Source organism: Petaurus breviceps, unplaced genomic scaffold (genome assembly GCF_028583685.1).
Source record: "Petaurus breviceps papuanus isolate PSGF00001 unplaced genomic scaffold, PetGlider_PUasm1.0 225, whole genome shotgun sequence".
In the NCBI taxonomy this organism is placed as follows: domain Eukaryota; kingdom Metazoa; phylum Chordata; class Mammalia; order Diprotodontia; family Petauridae; genus Petaurus; species Petaurus breviceps.
Genome location: NW_027185889.1, coordinates 17,698,874 through 17,723,216, shown reverse-complemented (window position 1 = coordinate 17,723,216; position 24,343 = coordinate 17,698,874). Strand labels below are relative to the sequence as shown.

At 38.8% G+C, this 24,343-nt stretch overlaps 1 long non-coding RNA gene across 1 annotated transcript in view; it reads right to left on the bottom strand.

The window, feature by feature from the left end:
* Positions 1-13,132: 13,132 nt before the first annotated feature.
* The window catches only part of LOC138166636 (uncharacterized), a 123,624-nt gene continuing 112,413 nt past the window's right edge, over positions 13,133-24,343 (bottom strand). The window contains exon 4 of the long non-coding RNA XR_011169666.1: positions 13,133-13,611. This is a non-coding gene — a long non-coding RNA (uncharacterized lncRNA). The remainder of the gene's footprint in view (positions 13,612-24,343) is intronic.

Genomic DNA, 24,343 nt, shown 5'->3' with positions numbered 1-24,343 from the left:
AGAAGAAGAAGAAGAAGAAGAAGAAGAAGAAGAAGAAGAAGAAGAAGAAGAAGAAGAAGAAGAAGGAGAAGAAGAAGAAGAAGAAGAAACAACTAGCATTTATATAGCAAAGTGCTTTATAAATATTAAGTCAATTTAACCTCACAATAACCCTAGGAGGTTACTGTTATTATTATCCTCATTTTACAGATGACAGGTAACTCCCAGCCCAGCATTCTATATACTGCACCAACTAGTTGGTATTTGGCACTATATATCTGGACCTGACAATAAAAATCACTACTATAACCCAGCAATGATCTACAGAATCTGGGTTAAAAAAAAAAAACATCTCAATCCTGTAAGTCTTTACATAACGTCTGTGTCTAAGACTATTTAAGCCTGTGTATTGAAGTATGTGGAGAATACCACTAAAAAGGAATAGGAAATTGAACATCAGCTCTTGGGAAGCTACAATTCTCTCTGCTAAAACAAGACTTGTGTGTATATGAAATTGAGAATAATATGGGGGAGTTATCTATTGCATAGCATTTCAATGGATTCACAATCACACTGGTATAGATGTGGTTTCCACAGGGAACTATGGACTGTGACCCACCCATGTTATAAGTGATCTAAGTTATCAGTGAAAATGTACCATAACCTGCTGACACCAAGGCAGGTCATAATCACTGAGACACAGGATGGCCTAATGGACAGGGCTCTGAACTTAGAGCCAGAAGGGCTCAAAGTGTACCTCAAAAAACTTGATCAAGGACAAGCCAATTAATCTCACCATGCACCAGTTTCTTCATCTGTAAAATGGGGCTGAGGAGGAGGGAGTTGTGTCAGATTCAATGGTCCCTAAGATCCACTGAAGTTCTAAATCAATGAGCTTAGGTCCAAAAGCATTTGGTAGAAAAAATAAATTGAGTGATGCAAAAACAAAGGAGATATCCCCGTGGACCAAAATCGTTGGGCAAGGTTTCGTCAGGAGATAGGCCTTAGGAGAAAAATAAGTGTTAATTATTCAGTACTAGAAGGATGGGAAGCACATTTCAAACTCTCAAGTGCCATGTGAATGTCAATTACTGAGTTGTTGTTATTAATAAAGTATGACCTCAGAAGGACATAGTTAAGGATATGAGAGACAGGTGGGTTGGTCATATAGAAATTATAGCCCACGTGATGTCCTGCTACCTATGAAATGCTTCAGGGCCTAGAAGAAGGTCCCCAGAGACCTAGATAGATCACCTTTGAAGGATTTATGGGAGAACATGATCAAGAATTGGTCAGAGGAATAACATTATCAACTGGAAACTGGAAGGAACCTTTAATCAATCAATCCATCAACAATGCCAGGCACTATACTAAGCATTTAGAATACAAAAAGGGACAAAAGATAGACTCTGCCCTCAAGGAGCTTACGATCTAATTTGGGGGAGGAGAAGAGATGACATAAACAAAGCAAATAATATACAGGATAAATAGGAAATAATCAACAGAGAAAAGGCACTAGAATTGAGAGGCATTTATTGGGAAAGGCTTTCTGTAGAAGATGGGATTTTAGTTGGGACTTAAAGGAAGCCAGGGAGGTCAGTGGCTGGAGCAGGGAAGGGAGAGTATCCTAAGCATGGGGGACAGTCAGAGGAAATTTCCAGTTGAAAGATGGAACGTCTTGTTCATGGGCCAGCCAGAAGATCTATATCACTGTATCAAAGACTACATGTTGGGAAGTGAGGTGTAAAAAGACTGGAATATTAGGAGGGAGCTGGGTTCTGAAGGGCTTTGAATGTGAAACAAAGCATGTTGTATTTGCTCCTGGAGGCAAAAAGAAACCACTGGAGTATGTTGAGTTGGGGGAGACATGATCAGACCTGCATTTTAGGAAAATTGCTTTATGTGACTGAATATAGAATAGAATGGAGTGGGGAGATACTTGAGGCAGGCAGACCCAATAGCAGGCTATTGCAGTAACTGAGGCATGAGGTATCAGGGGAGTGGCAGTGTCAGAGATGACAAGTGGACATATTAGAGATGGTACAAAGTTGATATTGACAGGCCTTGGCAACAGCTTGGATATGGGGAGTGGGGAGATACAGTGAAGAATCCAGGATGGCTCCTAGGTTGTGAGCCTCAGGGACTGGAAGGGCAGTATGCCCTATGGTCACACACCAAGAAAGTATCTATAGAGGAAGGATCTGAGCTCAGATCTTCCTAAATCCAAGTCCAGTGTCACTGCTACACCACAGTGTCTCTCCAAATGTGGATGGCTTGCTATCTATACCAGTAGCAGGACTACCCATGTCAATGAGATCATAGACCCATCCAAGTAGCCAAATAACTTTATGGACATATTAAAAGACTTTCATGAAATGAAGTCATAAAAACAAACCAAGAAATCCTATTAGGGATTATCTGTTCAATGATGAAACAACAAGCGCCATAAAACTTGCTAATAATAGAACAATTCCACATGGTAGAAACACTTCTTAAATACAGACAGAAAAGGGGAGGGGGGGAGAGAGGGGAAATCCAGCACTATCGGGAAAGTTAATGTCAAAGTGGAAAATGGAGGGATCAGAGTAAAGTCCGTAATCGGGGTTATTTCATGTACCTTCACGGGACATATTAGAGAACTGAGTGGATCGATTAGGTGTTAGTGTTAATTCAGAAAGCTGTCTCTAGAAATTCTGACAGTGCCACCAGGAGTTTCTCCTCCCCATTTCCTCTAATACCCTTTGCCAGGGCTCATATCATTAAAGGAGATTATAACAGATTCATCTGCATGACAATAATAAAGCAAAAAATATGCCTGAACTTTTCCTAGATGCTTCTATTTTCTCTAGGGAGCTCCAGTAAGCTCCACATAATGGCATTTCACTCATCTTCATGCTATCCCCATAAAGACAGCAAAAATGAATCATATTATTATTCTGATTACAGAGAGAAACTGAGGTTCCAATTTGCCCAAGGAAAACAAAGTTGGCAGCAGTGGGATTTGAACCCCAGATTCTAGACTCTTTCCATGCATTCTTCATTCACCAGTACACATTATGAAAGTTTCCCTTTGCCCAGATCTCTGATTCAACCAAGCTGATTGGTTGGGGGAAATGCGCTTTCAAAATACATCTTCTTTCCCTGCTGATCTCTCTCACATATTTATTAGAAGCTATTTTTATGTGGCTGCTTCTCTTCCATCTTTTTTTTTTTCAAAGTTAAATTTCTAAAGAACAGTTTAGTAGCTAAACGAGTTGAGAAGCTCCACCATTTAATGACTCTGCATTCATTAATAGAATTCCTTTGAATCTAGTATCTCCTATTCCCTGTCCTGAAGATCATATATTAGTCCCCTTAGTCCTTTTAGTTAGCTGTAAGGATAAACTCTGAAACAAGAGGCAATATTTTTGCCCTATTGGGGTGAAGAAGGGGGAACTATACTATATTACTATTTAAAATATTTATAGAGTATTTTATAGCTGAACAAGTACTTTATGCTTATATGTGCCAGATAGATTCAGAGATAGAAATCATACAAGAAGGATAAAGCAGGAGAATAAAATACCAAGGCCTGATGCATGCAAATCATTGAACAGTAGCTGGAAATTATTTTAACAAGTCCCCCGAGTACATGATTTCCTCTTGCCATGACTGGCGAGGGTGAAAACCATGATTAACAAACTCACAGATAGATTCATGGCCCTTTAGAGTTGGAAGGGAGCAGAGAAGCCATCCTGCCCAGCCTCAAATGTTTCATCGTGGTGTCTGCTCTGTTCCATTTACACCCATCCTCTTTCTGTCCCCTGGAGGTGACATGTTCTGTCCAGTTTCTGTGCCTTTGTTTACACCATGTTCCATTCCTGGAAGGCATCATGATGGACAGAGCAGTGCATCTGGATTCAGGAAGTCATGAGTTGGAAGCTATGCTTAAATATTTAAAAACCACATCACTCTGGACAAGTCATTTAACTGCTATCTGCCTGGGTAAGTAATTGGAGGGACACAGAGTTTATCTAGTCTAATCGATTCATTTAATAGGAGACCTGGTAAGGTAAGGTGATTTGGTTCACACAACAAGCAAGTGGCAAAGCCAGGATTCAAACCCAGATTCTCTGAGTCCAAACTTGAAACGAGTGGCTTAGGACCATAGATTTAGAAGTAGAGGGGACCTCAGAATTCATTTTGTCCAACCTCATTTTACAGATGAGAAAACTGAGACCCATGACTTTGACTGATATGTCCAAGTTCACACAGGTATTAATAACCTCTTATTTCAGTTCTGATGCCAAGATGCAAACATCTTGTGAATGACTACAGTCCTTACTGGCCATAGCACACATTTACTATATCTATTCTCAACACAGGTGATGTTCAACCGCTGTGATTTCATTGTTGTAAGTCATTAGCAGTATGGAAACTCCTTCCACCAATGTAAACAGGCAACTCATGCAGAACTATCTTCTAGAACTATCTGGGGGTTCTGGACACCCAGGTTGTATGGAGAAGTCACACTTGAGCCCTAACTCTAAGGTCACACTTTTATCTACCATGATGTACTACCTGTCATCCATTGTTATTCAGCAGTTTCTATAGATGTACATAGAGCCCCTTAGGAGAAGGGTCAATGGTAATGCTTGCTCCAGGATTTACCAGCACATTTGTTCATAATTTCCACATGGCCATAGAGTCATTACATAACAGTATGAGATAGACTGTGTATCACATAGATTTGGAGTCCAGAAACTCAACCCCTGCCTCTGATGAATAAAGAAAGCAAGAGCCAATGTCAATGCTCCCCCATAGAACCAGCCCTCAGTCTATGCCTGCCTCAGACACCTTCATGGACGTGTCTCCTCCATGAACCAGTAAACTCACTGTGGGCTGGCTGACAGGTCTTGGGCTATCAAGAAATACATGGTGAAGTAGAACATACTTAAACATGCAGGCTTTGAAAGTTGATTTTTGTTGTTGTTTTTTAAAGTCATCAAATGATGCAAAAGTGAACCAGAATTAGCCATTTAAAACAAGAAAACTAGTGCCAAGGAGAAACAGTAACCTAGAAGGAAGAAAGGAAGGCCAGAGAGGCAGTCCTGGTTTCCTTCAAGAAACTTCTATTCAGTCTTTTCAAAGGTATCCGTTTTAGGGAGTCTCAGAGACATCTCTAAGAGGAAAAAAAAGTTTTTAACTTCACTGATTAAATTCCTTTTGTTTTATCCAGCAATTTACATGTACGTGTGTGTGTTTATATAATGTAAATATGTGTTTATGAGATGTGAGCATGCATACATATGTGAACACACAGACTATATGTGTGTGCGTGTATATTATACATATGTGTGATGTATATGTGCACTGTGTGTGTATATGCTGTGAGTTTGTGTATAAAGTATATTGTATACTTATGGGTAAATGGGCATATTTATGATGAGCATGCATTGGAGGTACATATGTGTATTATGTAGCTGTATTTTTGTCATATACCCGTAAATATGTGCTCATATGCAAGTGTGTGTTTACACATGTCTGTACGTGTCTATATGATGACGGTATAAATACACATCTGTATATCATGTATGTGTATGGAGACATCTTCAGTGTATGTATATGTACACACACATTCTACCCTTTTACCTCTCACATCTTGAAAAATAACTCCAAGGAATTTCATCTCCTAGTCACTCTTCATTATCCATTCCCAGGGCCTGTCTTAATTCACTTTCATCGGGAGGATCAAATCTAAAGCCCATCTGCAGCTGTGATTAGGTGTTCACTAAATGTGATTTTAAAACTCCAGTCTCATGATATCATCACTCTTGTGGGGACTGTGAAGGTCACACACACACACACACACACACGCACACACACACACACACACCCCACCACCACCACCACCACCACCATCTTGATCTGTGCATGAGACAAAAATAGTTTCTGATCCGGCTTTTTCACGTAAGCTTTTCTATGCCCATATGTCCTCAACTTATTAAAAAAAAATCAATTTCTCCCTGTTTCAGCTTCTTCTTGGTGGGTGCCTCTCAGTTTAATCTTCAGAGTCATCTCAATCCCTATAAATCTAAACATAGCAATCAAATGTCTTGTCTCTTTAAAAATGCCTTGCCACAGGTGGTGCTAACACCCCCCCCTCCTGATTGATTGGTCAATTTAAAAGAAACATTGAGAACAGAGAAAATTATATCTGCCAAGACGGGTCATTTTTATCAGAAACACTGAGGGTGGGAGGGAAGCTTTTGTTTTTGTTATTGGCAGGATTCATATTTTAATCTCTGTTCTCTGAATGGTTTTTTCTCTCCCTTGAAAGGCTCTTGAGTAAGTGAAGACTGAAGGGCTGGGAGCCCACTAGGGGTGTTTTGGAGACTTAAGCCAGAGGATGCCCTTTGAGGTGGTAAGGTCTTCATGGTCTAGTCCACACAAAGGCAGCTGAGTGAGCAAATGAATCAGTGTTATGCTTCTGGAATGCTTAGAACATATCCAGAGAACATGGAAAAGTTGATTTACATGCTGAGCTGTTATAAAGTTAGGATCGGAAGGGACCTCAGAGACCATGTACTCCAACCCTCTCATTTTTACAAATGAAGAAATTTAGGCCTAGAGAAATAAGTCAATTTACCCAAGGTCACAGATGTAGTAAATGGTCATTTCGGTTATGTCCAACTCTTCATGACCCCTTATCAGGGTTTTGTTGGCCACAATACTGGAGTGGTGTGCCATTTCCTTCTCCAGCACATCTGACAGATGAGGGAACTGAGACAAATAGGATTAAGTGACTTGCCCCGGGTCACACAGCTAGTAAGTGTTTCAGGCTGCATTTGAACTCAGGACTTCCTGACGCCAGGCCCAACATTCTATCCATTGTATTATCTAGCTGCCCAGTATATGGTACAGCCAGGGTTTAAACTCAAGTCCTCACACTCTAGACCCAATGCCTAACTACACAGTACTATACTGCCTCCCAATTTCTCTATTCCTTTATCTGTTTGTTCAGGAAATAGACCTACTATGTGCAATGTGTTGGGCTTGGTGATATGGTGAATACAGGCAAGTAAAGGAAACCAACTCTGCCCTCAAGGAACTTCCAGTTGAGTTAAGAAGACAACATAAAGCCATATACCACAGAGAGGATCACAGATTTAGAACTGAAAGTGACCTCAGAGTTCAGGGGTTCTTAACCTGCAATCCATGGATCCCCAAGGTGTACATGAATAGACTTCAGGAATACTGTGAATATTGATGGGGGAAAAAGAACATTTCATCTTTCTTTTCACTAACCTCTAACTGAATTTTAGTATTTCCTTCAATTCTACAAAAACATCCTTTTGAAAAGGGGTCTACAGGTTTCATCAGACCACTAAAGGGATCTCTGGGACAAAAAAAGTTTAAGACCCCCTGATCTAGTCCAGACCCCTCTTTTTCTAGATGAGACTATTCAGAGTCAGAGCACTTAAATAATTTATCATAGATCACTCAGGAGGAAAAGGCAGGGGAAGGATTTAAACCTAGGTCTGCTGATTCCAAATGCAGAACTCTTTCCAAAACACCATGTTGGACAGATATTAGGAAAGGCTTCATGGAAATTGTATTTCTGCAGGCCTGGATGGGTGAGTTGGACTTTAATTGGGACCAGGCCATAAACAATGGCTCCAAGCTAGAAAAGTAAGAGGGTTTGGGAGGGAAAGGCATATAGTTACATTTGACTAGAGTATAGGGTATGTATAAAGGAATCATAAAAGAAAATTAACTGATTGAGTTAATGAACAGCATGACCCACTCATTATGGGCAAAGTACTATGTAAGACAGACATTCTCTGCTGTCCAACAACTCAGATTCTGATATGGAAGATCATATATATATATATTAGAATGTCATGCATGAAAGAAAAAAAAGGACATTGATTCAACAGGAAATGGGGAGCTACTGAAGGTTTTTAAGCAGAAGAGTAACCAGATCAGAACTGTGCTTTAAAAAGATTAATTACTCTTTGGATTAACTGGGGGAACAAGACAAAGACAAAGAAATCATAGAATTTAAAGCTGAGAGAGATTTTTGAAAAGACATCTAATCCAAAGGTTATTAATTTTTTTTTGTTTTATTGACCTCTTTGGCAAAATAACTAAAGCCTATGGATCTTTCTCATAATAATATTTTAAATGCACAAAATATAATATACAAAAATACAATGGAAACCAATTATATTGAAATAGAGTTATCAATATATATATATATATATATTTTTTTTTTAAACTGGTTCTCAGAGCCCAGGGCAAGAATGCCTGATAGAACCTAACTCTCACTTTACAGATAAGGAAATGAAGAGTTAAGAAAGTTAAGTCATTTAAAGTCACAAAATTAACAAAGAGTTGAGTGGGTTCTCATTACCCACAATCCAATGATCTTAGGACATTTCATCTCTTTCTTTATAGCCAAACTCAAACACACTTCTGGATGACTCTACTCAGGCTCTCCCAAGAGGAGATGCTTCCTCATCACTGGAGGTCTTTACAGATGGTCAATAGTCAACAAGCATGGATTATATACTTACTATTGTGCCAAAGACTAAATGACCAGTTGTCAGAAATATTATAGAGAATATTCATTTTCAGGTAACAAATAGTCACTGAAGTTCCTTCTAACTCTGAAATTAGTTCCTTAGAATTAGAAATTAGTTCCATAGAAGTTCCTTCTAACTCTGATTCTGAAAGGCAACATTAATTCTGGCTATTGAATATAGACATTTTTAAAGAACCTATTTATTAGACATATATTGGCCCACTTCCAAATTATTGATAGAAAGAGGCCAAAATCATTAACTGTATCATTCAAAGAGTAAACAAATATATATTGATTGTTCATAGAGGAACCCAGGCTTTAACACCAAGATTAAATATGGCCACAGTTTCCAGCTGGTTGGTAACAGATAAGAGGACCTCACATCGCAGAATTCTTCTTGAGCTCATTTAACATTTATACATTCAATGAACATTTATTAAGTACTGATATGGCTTGGGCCCTGTGCTAGGTGCTAGGCATACAAAGGCAAAAGGAAAAATTGATTCTGTCTTCAAGGAGTCCATATAAATAAAAGAATGAAAATTAACTTATTAAAAGTCTACTATATGCCAAGCACTGTGTGAAGCACTGAGGATATAAACAGAACAAGTTGGGTAGTTCTAGTTCTCAAAGGGCTCACAAGAATAGAATTGATGGATAAATAAATGAATGAAAAATGCATTTATTAAAAGCTTTCTGTATGCCAACCACTGCACAGAGCACTGATATAAAGAGAACAAGCTGTGTAGTTCTAATTCTCAAAGGGCTCACAAGAATGGAATGAATGGAAGAAAAAAAAGGAAGGAAGGAAGGAAGGAAGGAAGGAAGGAAGGAAGGAAGGAAGGAAGGAAGGAAGGAAGGAAGGAAGGAAGGAAAGAAGGAAGGAAGGAAGGAAGGAAGGAAGGAAGGAAGGAGAAAGAAAGAGGAAAGAAAGGAAGAAAAAAGAAAGAAAAGAAGGAAAGAAGAAAGGAAGGAAAGAAGGAGTGAAAGAGAGAGAGAAGGAGGGAGGGAGAGACAGAGCAAGGGAAGGAAGGAAGATGCATTTATTAAAAACTTACTACATGCCAAGCACTGTGCAAGGCACTGAAATAAATAAAGCAATTGGGTAGACCCAATTCTCAGAGCTCACAAGAATGGAATGGATGGATGAATGAATGAATAAAAGAATGAATGAATGAAAGAAAATGCACTTATTAAAAATCTATGATATGCCAAGCACTAGGCTAAGCACTGAAATAGAAATAGAACAAGCCAGATAGTCCCAGCTTTCAAGGAACTCATGAGAATTCATAAGACTTGACAACTGATTAGATATGGGAGATGAGAAAGATTAAAGAACCAAGGAAGGCTTCAAGATTGAAAGCTTGGGTGAAAAGAGCACTAAAATCAGGATGTGAGCAAGGGAATGATGTGAAAAAAATCTGACCAATTGAAGAGTTTTAAGTGATTGGGGTCAACATGTTGAAATATCTCAATATATGAAGAGACAGGTTCTGCTGAGGGGACAGCCCAAGTCCTGAATCTGAAGATACAGACTCATTCATTCAAAATGTCTACTATGTGCAAGGCATTGCAGGGATATACAGGCAAATGAGTCCAGGGAAGGGCTAATAAGGTCCCAAAATGGGCAGATGGGAGTGGGAAGGGAAAAGACAGAACAATGTAAAGAGATCCTCTTGGGGGCAAAATCAACAGGACTTGACATTAAAGGAAGTTATTGATGAGGGATGGTTGTAGCAAAAGAACAGGAAAGGAAGATTCTTTTGAAGAAAGGAGTCTTCATTCTATGAAGAGAAAAGAGAAAATAATAAAGCCCCAAGACCTCATCTCTTTGCCGTTTTCTAATGAATAACCAACAACTCCAGATTCTTATCCTGTCTACATTATGCCCTCTCTTGATATCTGCACTGCACAAAGGTTTCTTTAGTCCCTTGAAGACTACCAAGGTCCTATAGAGGTAGCAAATTTACGTCAGAATTTAGAATCTTCTTCGGAAATTCTTAACCATGGGATAAGAAAAGAAGTGGGGAAAACACTGATAATTAACAATCCACCAAACAAGGATGGAAAAAGGCAAGAACTGAGTTCTGATGTGTCTTGACCATCTGCCCTTTGAAACTTGAATGAAATAGCTTTTTGCTATGAAGTGGCAACCAGCATGTTTCCTTTAATTTTTCCCCTCTGTAGGGTCTAAAAGATAAAGAACTCTTGGGACAGATAGGTGGTGCAGTGAATAGAGTAAGTCCTACAGTCAGGAGGCCCTGAGTTCAAATCCAGCCTCAGACCCTTAACGCTTACTAGCCATGTGACGTTGGGCAAGTCACTTAACCCCAACTGCCCTGCATTCCTCCCTTCAAAAAAAAAAGAAAACGATAAAAGATAAAGATCCCAATCCTTTAGGCACTTAATTATTTACAAAAAAAAAACTAACTTTAAAAAATATTTAATATTGTCACATTTAAAAACTCATACACATTGAAATTAGTAGTCATGTGACAATTGTAGACAATTGACTTTAGAGTCAGCAAAACCTGGGTTCAAATTCTACCTCTTACCCATACTGGCTATGTGACCCTGGGGAAGTCAATGAACCTCTCAGGTAGCCAGAGAGTTTGTAAGACTCTAAATGGCAGAGTAGTTGATGATGTACATTAGTGGAGGGAGATCCCTCAGCAAGAGTGCACTATATGAATGAAATCATAAGATCAAGAAGGGAGGAAAGAAATGAGCATTAATTGGGTGCCTACTGTATACCAGTCATTGTGCTAAGTATGTTACAAATATCACCTCCTTTGATCATCCAAACAATCCTGGAAGGTAGTTGCTATTAGTAATCTCATTTTACCATTGAGGAAACTGAGGCAGACAGAGGTTAAGTTATGGCCAGGTAGCAAATATCAAGTTTAGATCTTCTGGATTCCAGGCAATCTATCCACTGACATTTGTACAGTGGTTTCAAATTTACAGAATGTTTCACCTTCATTATATCCTTTCACCAAAAAAATTTGCAAGCATACTCTGGAACTAGAAGGAACATTGGCTATAACTTACCCTAACCCACACATTAAAAACACAAGAAAGCTGAAGTCCAGAGAGATGTGACTTGTCGTAGAACACACAAAAGAAGGAGCAGGGCCAAAATTTAAATCATAGTCCTGGGTCTACAAATCCATAGCTTTTTTCATCACACACGCAGCAGCTGCTAGCTGGCACAAAGAACAGAATGATAGACCTGGAGTCAGGAAGACCTGAGTTCAAATCCAGTCTCAGACACTTACTATCTGTGTAACCCTAGGCAAATCACTTTACCTTCTAGACAGAAGTTTCCTCATCTTTCAGTTTCTGCATCTGTAAAATGGAGATAACAATAGCACCTACCTCCCAGGAGTATTGTGAGGACAAAATGAGATGATCTTAGTAAAGTTCTGTAATGGGAATGCAAATTTGGAAGATCTTCCCTGCCCCTAGGCTAAAATGCACCTGAAGCCTGGGGAGGGAGGCTTGTTTTTCAGTTGATACTTTTTGATTGGCCAGTGGGTCCAAAAGGTTGTTACATTCTCTGAGCCATGAGAAGGCTATATAAGCCCTGATGTGTAGCTTTGTTTTGGGACTCACTTTGAGAAGTGATCTGTGATTTGACCTGAATTCTGGGAAGCCGTTGTTGAGAGTCCCCCGGCTTTGAAAAACCCAGATGTGGAAACCCAGATGTTGACTGGGTATGGATGTAATGGTTGGACAGTTTGAAATCTGTCTACTTGATATGTTTCTGTCTTGATAATTCTGTGTATTCTGAAGTTCGGGGTGCTGACCTTTTTCCCCTGAACAAGGTAAATGATATGTATGTCTGACTGATTAAAGTAAGCTTGTTAACCCATTTTGAGCTGCTTTCCTTTATCAAAGCAGATCCAAGAACCTGTATTGGCAGACACCCTGGAGACGCTGGGGTGCTTGCCGCTACAAGTTCTTAGCATGGTGCCTGGTGTAAATGTTAACTACAATGATAATTATTGTCATCCCAGAAGAATCAATCCTATTGTAGTCATCAAGCCACTACCATTAATCAAAAAATCAATGGACAAGCATCTGTTAAGTACCTGCTATGTGTGAGGGGCTGGACCAGGTGCTAAGGATAACAGCTTCCTGGAGGAGAAAGCAGATGCTAGCATCCTGAAAGTGATGTCAAACCTGCAGCATATTGACTTAGAAAACTACAAATTAGCAATATCTATGTAGTATTGTATTTTTGTTTATTTTGCTAAATATTTTCCCAATTACATTTTAATCTGGTTCAGGCTATACTCTAGAGTGTTGTACTACCCCCATAGTTTGATTCCTCTAGTCTACACAACCATGAAGACATGGTATGCAAGGGTAATGTTAGTGTGGAGTATAACTTCATTGGCAAAATATTAACAGATGAAGTACACCAATGCATTGTTGGTGGAACTGTGAACTAGTCAAACCATTCTGGAAGGCAATTTGAATGTATGCCCTAAAAGTATTAAACTGCTAATATCTTTTGACCCACTGATACAGATATTAGATTTATACCCCCACAAGATAAAAGACAAAGGAAAAGGACCCATAAAGGTAAAAATATTTATAGCCGTTCTTTTTGTGGTAACAAAGAATTGGAAACTGAAGGTTCATCCATTAATTAAGGAATGGCTGAATAAGTTATAATATATGAATAAGATGGGATACTACCGTGGTGTTAAGAAATGATGAGGAGATAGTTTCAGAAAAACCTGGGAAGATTTTTATGAACTGATGCAAAGTAAAGTGAGCAGAACCAAGAGAACAATTTACATAAGTAATAGCAATGTTGCAATAATAATCAACTGTGAAAGACAAAAGTTCCAAAGGACTCATGATGAAAAATGTTATCCACTTCCGGGTATAGAACTGATGGACCCAGGGTGCAGATTAAAACACATCTTTTCTTCTATCTTTTCCTTTCTTTTATCTCTGGAATAAGGATAATGCAGGAACTTCTTTTTCATGACCTCATATTTATAATGGATTTTGTATTTCTTGCCATCTCAATAGGGGGGCAGGGAGAAAATCTGGAAATGAAAATAAAATAAAATTGAATTTAAAATGATCCAACAAATAAAATTTTGAAAAATTTAAAATGTTAACAGATGAACAAATGACATCTTCAAGCAGGAAGTGATGCCTCACAAAACAGCAAAAGGCAATTGAGAAGAAAACAAGCCTAAAGAGAGTTTACCAAACCAAGTCATTCTAAGAGCATTTGAAGATGCAAACTGGAAGGAAAACACATAGACATGAAATGGAACAGATCTGCAGATATTTTTATTATGACTTATTTTCACTGGTGATGAGAGCAGTACAACCTTTGACATCTACCATATCACCTGCTCTGCAACTTATAGCCTTAGTGAGTTGTTTGGGGATCCTGAAAGGTAAACAGGGTGCCTGAGATGGTTTTTGAGGTATTTTAGAAGATAAAACTGCAAAGAAAAACTGGATGCCACCAAGTCTGCCCTAGTAATGGGAGGGTTCACAATGATGAGATATCAATGTAACACTAGGAATTGCAACATTTTGTCTCATACTAAGTTCTTATACTTGACATGGTCATTTGCATAATCAATAATACATTTATCAACATTTTTCATCATTGGCAACATGTTATATCCACCATGCATTTTTGCATTGCCGATTTGGCTAAGTGTCATTTTAATATTTCTGAAATCATGGTGCTCCATGAATTACAGCCATAGAATATTGCCCAGGGAATATTGGTATTAAAGAAACGGGCTTATGTGGCATAGAGTACTTTAGCATCATTAGAAGCACTGTATAATTTCCTAAATGTGATCCAAAATGAACTACTAGACATAAATAACAAATCCATGCTATCATATCACCTTTATCTATTCATATTTTAGGAAACAAAACAAAAGTTGATTGATTAGTCAACTGAAAACCAGAAGTTGAACCAATTAATTATCATACACCATTATGCCTGGAGTTGTTTTCTAGCTTCTGATTTCATCACTGGTCATACATTTCAGCCTCAACTATCTAAAGGCATCAAACTGTGTTGATATAATAATCTGAAATCATTATTCCAAGTATCTCTAATCTATCCAAAATGCCTTCTAGGAGACAAGTAGCTGAAATGCAAAACAGGCACTTTTAAAAAGAAAAAAAGAGAAAAAAGCACTGAATTGGCAAATGTATGTGAATAATAAAAAACTGGTAAGTCATCCATAGACAGAATATTGACCATAATGCATTGAAGTTCAATGGAGATGATGAAAGAAGAGCAAGCATTTAGGAAGGTATGGCAACTGAGATAATAAAAATATAAGATTATAGTAGAGTTGTTATAGACTTATACCCAGCAGGTTTCTTAGACCATCTGATCCAACCCTCTAGTTTTCCAGAAAAGGAAACTGAGACCTAGAGAAATTCAGTGACAGCCAAAGTCACATAGGAGGCAAATGACAGAGTTGGTATCACAGGATGTTCCAAACCTAGCATTCTTTCTACTGTGCCATAATATATAGGGTATGAGTTGAGAGAAATGTTTCAAAGGGGCCATGTGTGAAGTCAGATTGGTCTTCCTCAAGAAAAATCCAGCACTCTATCTACTGCAGCATATTGTGTCTATTTGTTCACATGTATGTAAACTCTTAGGATAAGGACTGGACCTGGGATTCCATCAGTGTAGGGAACTCCCAGATGAGAAAACTACCTCTACCAACACAGGTCAGCATCTGCTTTGCAAATTAGCCTTAAAAGATTGTCTGGGGAACCAGGCAATACATTATTAGCCTTAGAATGTTGCCTGGGGCACCAGGCAATTGAATGAGTACTGCCTGGGCAAGTGTCTTGCCCAGGTTCATACAGTGAATGTATGTCACAGATGTTGAGTTCATGTCTTGCTAGCTCTGAGGCCAGCTCCCTATCCACTAAGCCATACTGCCTCTAAAATCTCAAATCCCCAACTAAATCACAAATAACTCAAGCAGGGATCATGGCCATTATTTCCCATGTTCCCTGGTGCTTTGAAGGTAATCCAAAGGCTTAAATAAGGAGGCAAAACATTTATCACCAATGGCCTGTGGGTAAGACTAGACCACCATGCCTAGAATGCATGACTCACCTCTTTCTCTTAGAAGCCCGAACCTCCTTCAAAACAGATGCCAACTTCTATCTGAGGGCCTTTCCTGCACCCTTCAGTCACTGGTGCCTCTCCTCCCTTTCCCCCAAAATACCTTCTATCTATTTTTTATTTATTTATATCAAAGATTTATAGGACAGGAAGAGGGGTTGGATTGGTCATGTAGGGAAAACAGATGAACAGTCATCAGAGTGGTACCACCACAATATTAAGAGAACCAGAGGAAAGCCTGTAGCACAATGGAGTGAGATATGCAGGATTTATAGGACAGAGTGGACAAGTATTTCATGGATAGCTTGTCAATGAAGGTATGAGCCATTTCAGAATTACCTATCTGGGTGTAACTAGGTCATCATTTAGGGCAAAAGTCAAAACCAATACTAAAGGGACCAAAATAAATGAAAACAAAATGTATGTATTCAGTAGCTCCAACACCACCGTGTCAATGAGATCCATAATTGTATCTAAGTCTGGTACAAGGCACATAGTCCAGGCTTAATAAATACTCATCTCTCTGCTGCTAACTTCTATTTCCCATTTCCATTCCCTGTTAGCTGTTAGGGAATATTACTCACTGACAAGAGAGGGGCACTCATGCTTGTGATGGATTCTTTTTTTCCCCTTTTCATGTTGAGTTATGTAAATCAAACCTGCACATTTTATCTTTCCGGCAGGAATGGAGTGGTATTAATTCGATCTAAAGTGAGGTGGGAGGGGGAATGCAGAAGTCTGTAGAAGTTAAAACTTTCTGGTATGAAAGAAACAGCAGGCTGCCTTATGTTTTCAACATTAGCATTTAAGTTCACTGTAGCTGAACTCAATCCCTATCAGTGGAGATTTATATCAACCAGTGGGAAGGCATGTCATAGCCTACTGCTGTCTTGAAGAATTATCATCAGACATGTAGACAATTTTAGCAACAAATAAATGGTCGTTAGGGAAGTAATTTGTATGATCAAGCCTTGTAATGGTCATTCCTTGCTTTAGAAATCTTTTCACTTCCCATTCCCTTGATTTCAAAGGAAAGAGAAAAATAACAATCTCCTACAGGAACCTTGCAAAATATAGTATCAAAATACAGAAAGATAAAGAATGTTCTGTGGGTGATTTTATCATTTGAGGTGTAGAGAAAAACAATCTTGAGAGTCCTTAAATGATTACAATCAAATAGGACAAAATTGTATGCAGGATGTTTCATTATTATTACTATTACTGACGTCTCTAGAACCTAGATGGTAACCAACACCATCATCATCTTGATGGATATGTACCATAAGCTACCCTTAAAGACGGCTAATATACCAATCACTAGGCATCTATTTTAAATAGAATATGAGAAAAATGGTCTTTGGGAGAAATATAGCCTTTGTGAGTCATGCATACATAAAAAAATTATCAACTAGACTAATTCTAAATATTAGGACTGGCTGGGCAATGCATGAACTTCGATCATATATATATATATATATATATATCCATTAGCCTTCCTACTAGTCAAACATCCATGACATTCCACATCCCATCTCTACACCTTTCCAAAGACTGAACTACCCCCCCCATGCCTCAAATGTCTCTTTTTCTTAGGAGCCCTAACATCCATCAAAATTTAATTCAGATGCCAGCTTCTATTTGAGGGACTTTCCTGTACCTGTCAGCCCCTAGTGCCTCTCCTCCCTTCCCCCAAATTATCTTACATCCATTTTTTATCTCCTTATATGTGTATATAAGGGGCAGCTAGGTGTATAGTCGATAGAGTATCAGATCTAGAGTCAAGAAGACTCATCTTCCTAAATTCACATATGGCCTTAGATACTTACTAGATTGTGATTCTGAGCAAGTCATTTAACCCTGCTTGCCTCAGTTTCCTCATCTGTAAAATGAACTGGAGAAGGAAATGGCAAACCAGTCCAGCATTTTTGCCAAGAAAACCCCCAAATGGGGTCGAGGCAGACATGATTGAAAACAACTGAACAACAACGAGCTATGTATATATGTTATTTCCCCAAAGCTCCTCAAAGCCAAAGACTGCCTCACTTTTGTCTTTATACCTCCAGAACTCTGCACAATGACTGGCACACAGCAGGTATTTAATAAATGCTTATAAACAGACTGTTTGGTGGACTTATTGACTGACTCAAGTCCAGCTCCAAGGGCTTATCAAAATCTGGAGCCTATATGAGTTCTCAAAAACTGGGTTAGTGAAACAAAAGCTAGAAAGGCTTTCACTGTAGCCCCAGTACCAGACTCCATGTCTCTTGTCACAGCCCAAGTCTATCACCATAAGGAGAGGACACTAAGTCATGGGTGCCATTTTGGTTTTGACCACAGCAACTGCCCAAACCTTTTACAACAGCATGGTATTGGGAGGCTGAGGGCAAACAGGGTAGGTCTGCATCAGAAGAAGAAGAAAGTAAAGTCACAGATCACTGTAGCACTGAAAGACGTACAAAATTCATGTACCAGGATGATCAAAGTCTAAGGTATCCATTCTCACAACTTTTGAATATATAACTATGTTTTACTAGAGCAGTAATCTCACTGATACCAGAACTCCCACCAGCTAACAACCTATTCAAAATCCTTTAGTCTTGTGATATTCTTGAACATTTCTTTACAGAAATCATCATCCATAAAGCAGCTACCAAATGTGCCAGAGTCCCTCCTCTGGATTTTTTAACATCCTGTGGCGTACCAGTACAGTGCATATGCTGATATCCTTCATCCCCAAATCTCACTAGATGGCTGTCCTACCTTCTCCCTGATCATACATTTCCTTGATACTATGTTTTTGTACCATTTGTTAATGTGTGAATCTTCATCAGTAAAACACTGAAGCCCACTTCCAGTCAGTATCATCCTTTGAGACACTATGTTGATTCTTTGCAAATTGTGATGTTTCATGTTATATCAACTTACAACATCACAAAAGGAATAATTGTTTTGGTATATTTGAAGGGGTTTTTTTGTTTGTTTTCTATTGGTGAAGTTTTATATCAGAGAACAGTTCAGGACTCTGAAAGCACAGTGCTATTTCACTTACAATAGCTCCAAACTCACCTATTCAAACAAGCTATTGATGCAAAAAAAAAAAAATATATATATATATATATATGGAAGTAGATAAAGGAAAAGATATGCACAGGGACTTGAATCATTTCCTACAAATCACCAAAAAGTAAATTCCATAAGAATGAGGTCAAAAGAATCCTGAAACCTCCTCAGCTAATAAACAACTCTTTGAGAGCTGTGCTAAACCACTCACTCCAGTGATATGAAACAATATTTGACTGAGATTCTCTGAGTTTCTCCTGTCCCTCCCTTTGCTGACAAAATTTGATCATTTCATGGCTACTAATATCTCTACCAAAGAACAGGCCAAGAAGTTAAGATTCAAATCAGGAATCTGCTTACATCATAGAAACAGCCTCCAGTCAGCTGCCTCGTCATGGCTTGGCCGTGACTCTCAAATAGACACAAGACCAATGACGCACAAGCAATGGCAAGTTCAACAGTGAGTAATGGAGTGTGTGCCTGCTGTCTGAAGAGGAGCCTGGCTGAGCACAGAGTAATTCATCACCAACAAGGGACCGCTGGGTGATAAGATTTTAGGTCATGGTAATACACAATAGCTCAGACATACAATGATAATAGTAATATTGTCTTATGTTTCTGTAGTTTTTCAAAGTCCTTTCATATAGGAGAGGTCCTTATTATCCAAAACCAAATGGTACCTGGTAATAGAAGCTATTTAGAATGAATTCACTTAAAATAGTAAAAAAAAAAAAATACTAAGTTTGATTGGGACTTCTTTTGAAAAATGAAACAAAAATAAATTCATTTGATCTGATATTTAACAAAAATTATGTTATAATCACAACTAATCATCTTTCACAGTATGACCATTGTTGCAAAAGTACCATACAGCCTCATTGATTTTCTTGAGGATGGCTCCTAATTTAAATCATTCCTTTCTGAAATGCCTACCAACCACAAGGTAAATACTGAGTGACAAAGATTTTGACTCTGGATAAAAATGGGTGGGACAGACATTTTTCTAAAGCAGAGAGGGATGTTTGAGTAAAAGTAATTTTATAAGGAGTCATTATTTTTCACCAGCAATAATAATAGTAGCAGGTGCTTATAACAGCAGTAGTAAGTGAAGTAGTTGCAAATGATAATGATGATGATAGGTGGTGATGGTGGTAGTTTTCATAGGAGAAGTAATAAGTGGCAGTAATAGGAGCAGCCACAAGTAGTAGTGATGATGGTGGTGAGGCTAACTAAATTAATGGTGCAGCAGATAGAGTGCTGGACCTGGAGTCAGAAAGACCTGAGTTCAAATCTGACTTCAGACATTTACAAGCTGTGTGACCCTGAGTAAGTCATTTTTGTAAGTCCATTTGCCTTAATCCACTGGAGAAGGAAATGGCAAATCAATCCAGTATCTTTGCCAAGAAAATCCCATGGATAATACTGGTGTCAGACACGAATGACTGAACAACAAGAAAGTCAAGAACAACTCAGATCTCACCTCTGACACATACTGGCTGTGTAACCCTGGGCAATTTACTTAACCTCTCTGTGCTCTGGATGACTCTCCAAGACTCTATATAACACAGCAACTGTCCATCTGAATTGATAGAGGAAATTTCAATCACTAACACCTCCAGACTAAACCAAAATTTATGCTTGTTGAAGAGCAAGGACTTAGAAAGAAAATATGGATGAAATCAGAAGGATTTCCTGTATATCGTCTGATTTGATACTTACAACAACCCTTTGAAGTAACCAGGAAAGCTGTTATAATCATCCCCATTTTACAGATAAAGGCACCAAAGTGCCTTAAGGTAGTTTATTTGTTCATTTAACTTAATTAATGCATTTGAAATTTTCATTAATCTTTAGGAGTTAACATTAATTCACATGTTCCTAATTAAGAATCTTATGATAATTCAATCCAGGCTGAACTGAAATTTACCTTGACTCTATGAAATATCCTCAGTAAATAATGTAAATGTGATTAAAGGGGGCATGTTTGCCCTACTTATGAGAAAAAACTGTGATCTAAGCTTTTAGCCCACTACATGCAAATAGATGATAATTTTAATCTCAAATTAATCACACGTATCAGGTCAAGGCCAGTACTTGCAAATACTTTACTAGAATCTAGTTCAAATAATTTCATTTATCTGAGAGTAGAAAAACTGTATTTCTCACAACATTGAGACTTTTCAGTAATTAATAGGATTCAGGAGACCTGGGTTCAAATCCCTGCTCTAGCATTTACTCATTATCATGGACAAAATACTTAATTTCTCTAAGCCTTAGCTCCTTCATCTGTAAAATGGGTATAATAATGTTTGTATTTTCTTATAGTATCTACCTAGTGGAGGTGTTGTAAGGAAAGGGCTTTCTAAACCTGAAAGTACTATAGAAATGTGGGCAATTATTTCCCCAATTAGGACAAATTATTATATATACAAAATAACCCCTCCCAAATTATTAGATTTTACTATTTTCCATTAGATTTCATTCCATCAACACTTAATAAGCTCACTTGATAAAGAGTTATTTTTTTTTATGGAGTTGGGATTATTGTGCCCATTTAGGAAGGATGTTCTAACACATGCAAGATGTGAGACTCAGCTGAGTCTCTGGCGCTATTTCTACCTCTATCTTTGTGACCATGAGAAAATTATAAATCTTCTAGGCCTTAGCTTGCTCTTCTGTCTGATTAGGGGGTTGGTCTAGACTCTACATGAGTCCTTGAGTTCTAATGTGCTGTAATCAGAAAAGTATGATATCTGGTCTCAAGAACTCATCTATTTCATCATTTGGGATCCAACCAAAATACATCAATCTAGGGACTTCCTAGAGTGGAAACTCCTTCTGCCGATGCAAAGCAGCGAAGTCATCTTACAGACTTGGAAAGCCGTCTGGGATTCTGGGAGGGGAAGCGACTTGCTCCTCAATCACTAGTACACACCAAAGATGAGGTCTGAACCTGAGTTCTTGACCAACATTCTATGGAAAGGGCCATGTTAACTCTCACCTGTCTATTCTAATATAAGATTCAGTAAAGTCAGAGACATAATGTTAAACCCCATAACAGAACAAAAATACTCACACAGAATCACAGAGTTTCAGAGCTCTGAAGGACCTTATTGGACATGTATACTAACCTGTACTTGAAAAAGAAACTTTCTTACACCATTTCTGAAGTGTGGGTTATATGCCTTTGCTTGAAGACCTACAAAAAGGAGGAAGCCCTGCCTCCTTCAGCAGCCCATTCTAATTTTGGATAGTTTTAATTGTTCAAAAGTTTTTCCTTGTAAAAGCTTATATTTTGGTTCTTTTTGTAATTTTTCATTTTTCAGTAGTGTTCAACTCTTTATGACCCCTCCCCTCCATTTGGGATTTTCTTGGCAGAGACACTGGAGTGGTTTACCATTTCCTTCTCCAGCTCATTTTACAGATGAGGAAACTGAGGCAAGCAGGGTAAAGTGACTTGCCCAGGGTCACACAGCTAGTAAATGTCTGACGCTGGATTTGAACTCAGCAAAATGAGTCTTCCTGATTCCAGGCCTAGTACTCTATTCACTGAGCCACCCAGCTGCCCCTGGATTCTTTTCAGCTTCCACCAATTTCTCAGTAGACTAACACTTATTAAGTGCTATCTATATGCTAAGTCCTAAGGGCATTAAAGAAAGGCAACAAAAAAACTGTTGCTCTCAAGGGGCTCACAGTCTAGTGGGGAAGACAGCGTCCAAAGAACTGTATACAGCACGACGTATACTGGGTAAAGAAGACATAATTAACAGGGGGAAAGCACTAAAATGAAAGAGAACAGAAAACGGTTCCTGGTGGAAGATGGTGCCTTGGTGGAAAGGAAGCTAAGAGATGGAGAGAAGGAGGGAGTGTTTCAGGTAGGAGGGATCACCAGTGAAAACTCCTGGAGGAGAGAAATGGAGTGTTGTCTTTAAGGAACAGAAAGGAAGTCAGCACCACTGGCTGGTGAAGAATAAGGTATAAGAAGACCAGAAAGGCAGGAAGGGACCAGGTTATGAAGGGCTTTGGAAGGCAAGGAGCAGATTTTATATTTGATCTTGGAGGTAACAGAGAGCCACTAGATTTATTGAATGTGAGGGAAAGGGAGTGACATGGTCAGTCCTGTACTTATGGAAGATCAATTTTACAGAAGGATGGATTGGACTGGGGAGAGACTTATGGCAAGAAGAACAACCAGCAGGCAAGTTCAATAATCGAGGGGACAGTAACAAGGCCTGAATCAGGATGGAAGCAGTACGAGAGGAGAGAAGGCCGTATATGCAAGACATGTTAAGACCTTAGAAACAGGAATTGCCAGCTGTTTAGATATGGGGATAAGAGACAGAGAAAGTTCTAGCTCTGTCCTCTGAGGCCAAACAGACACATGACAGTCCTTCAAATATTTAAACAATGTTATCATGCATCAGCTCTCCCTCCCAAGTCTTCTCTACACTAAACATCCCCAGACTCTTCAACAGAACATCCTATGACAAAAACTCAAGGCTCTCCGCCTTTTTGGTTCATGACTTGCCTCTTCCAGATGTTTTGCAGTTTATCAATGTCCTCCCTGAACTGTGGTGTCTAAAATTGAACATAGGAGTCTAGATATGGTCTGACCAGTGCCACCTACAGCAGGACCTTGGTCCTGGAGATTATGCCTTTCTTACTGCAAATCAGGACCGCATTAGCTTCCTTGGTTGCCATGTCATATTACTGATTCATACTGAGCTTACAATCCACTCAACTCCCTGGGTGTTTATCAGATCCAACTGCCTACCTACCATAGTCCCTCATATTGTACTTGTGAAGTCAATTTTGAACCTTATTTTTCATCAGTGGTTTAAATCAATTAGGGGGCATCTAGGTGACACAATGGATAGAGTGTTGGACCTGGAGTCAGTTCAAATCTGACCCTAGACACTTACTTGCTGTGTAACCCTGGACAAGTCATTTGATCCTGTTTGCCTCAGTTCCCTCATCTCCAAACTGAACTGGAGAAGGAAATGGCAAACCACTCTAGTAGCTTTGCCAACAAAACCCCAAATGGGATCATGAAGGGTTGGACACAAATGAAAAACAACTAATATAAATTAAATCATAGCTAAAGAGCTAATGAAAGGTCAGGATGTAAACAAATATATTAAGTATTTGCAAACCTCAAAGTGCCACCTGAAGGTGAGTTATTTATAACATCACTTAAAGATAATAGATGACATTCTCAATAAGAATAATGATGACAATCTGTAGCATTTTAAAGTTTGCACAACACTTACCACGCATTATCTGTCCCTATATATTAATGTTCACAACGTTACACAGTGATTTCCTCAATAGATGTAAGCCCTTAATGGTAGGAACAGTTTAGAGTTCTGTTTCTTTAACCCTAGCACCTAGCCTGGCACATAGTAGGTGCCTAATAAAAACCTGCTGAATAAATTAATGAATCTCATTGGAGCCCCACAATATAACCCTGTGAAATAGGTGCTCTAGGTCTCCTTTACCGATGAGAAAACTGAGGCTAAGGGAGCTTAAATGACTTGCTCAAGCTACCAACAGCAGTATCAGAGGCAGGATTCCCAGGTCTTTCTATA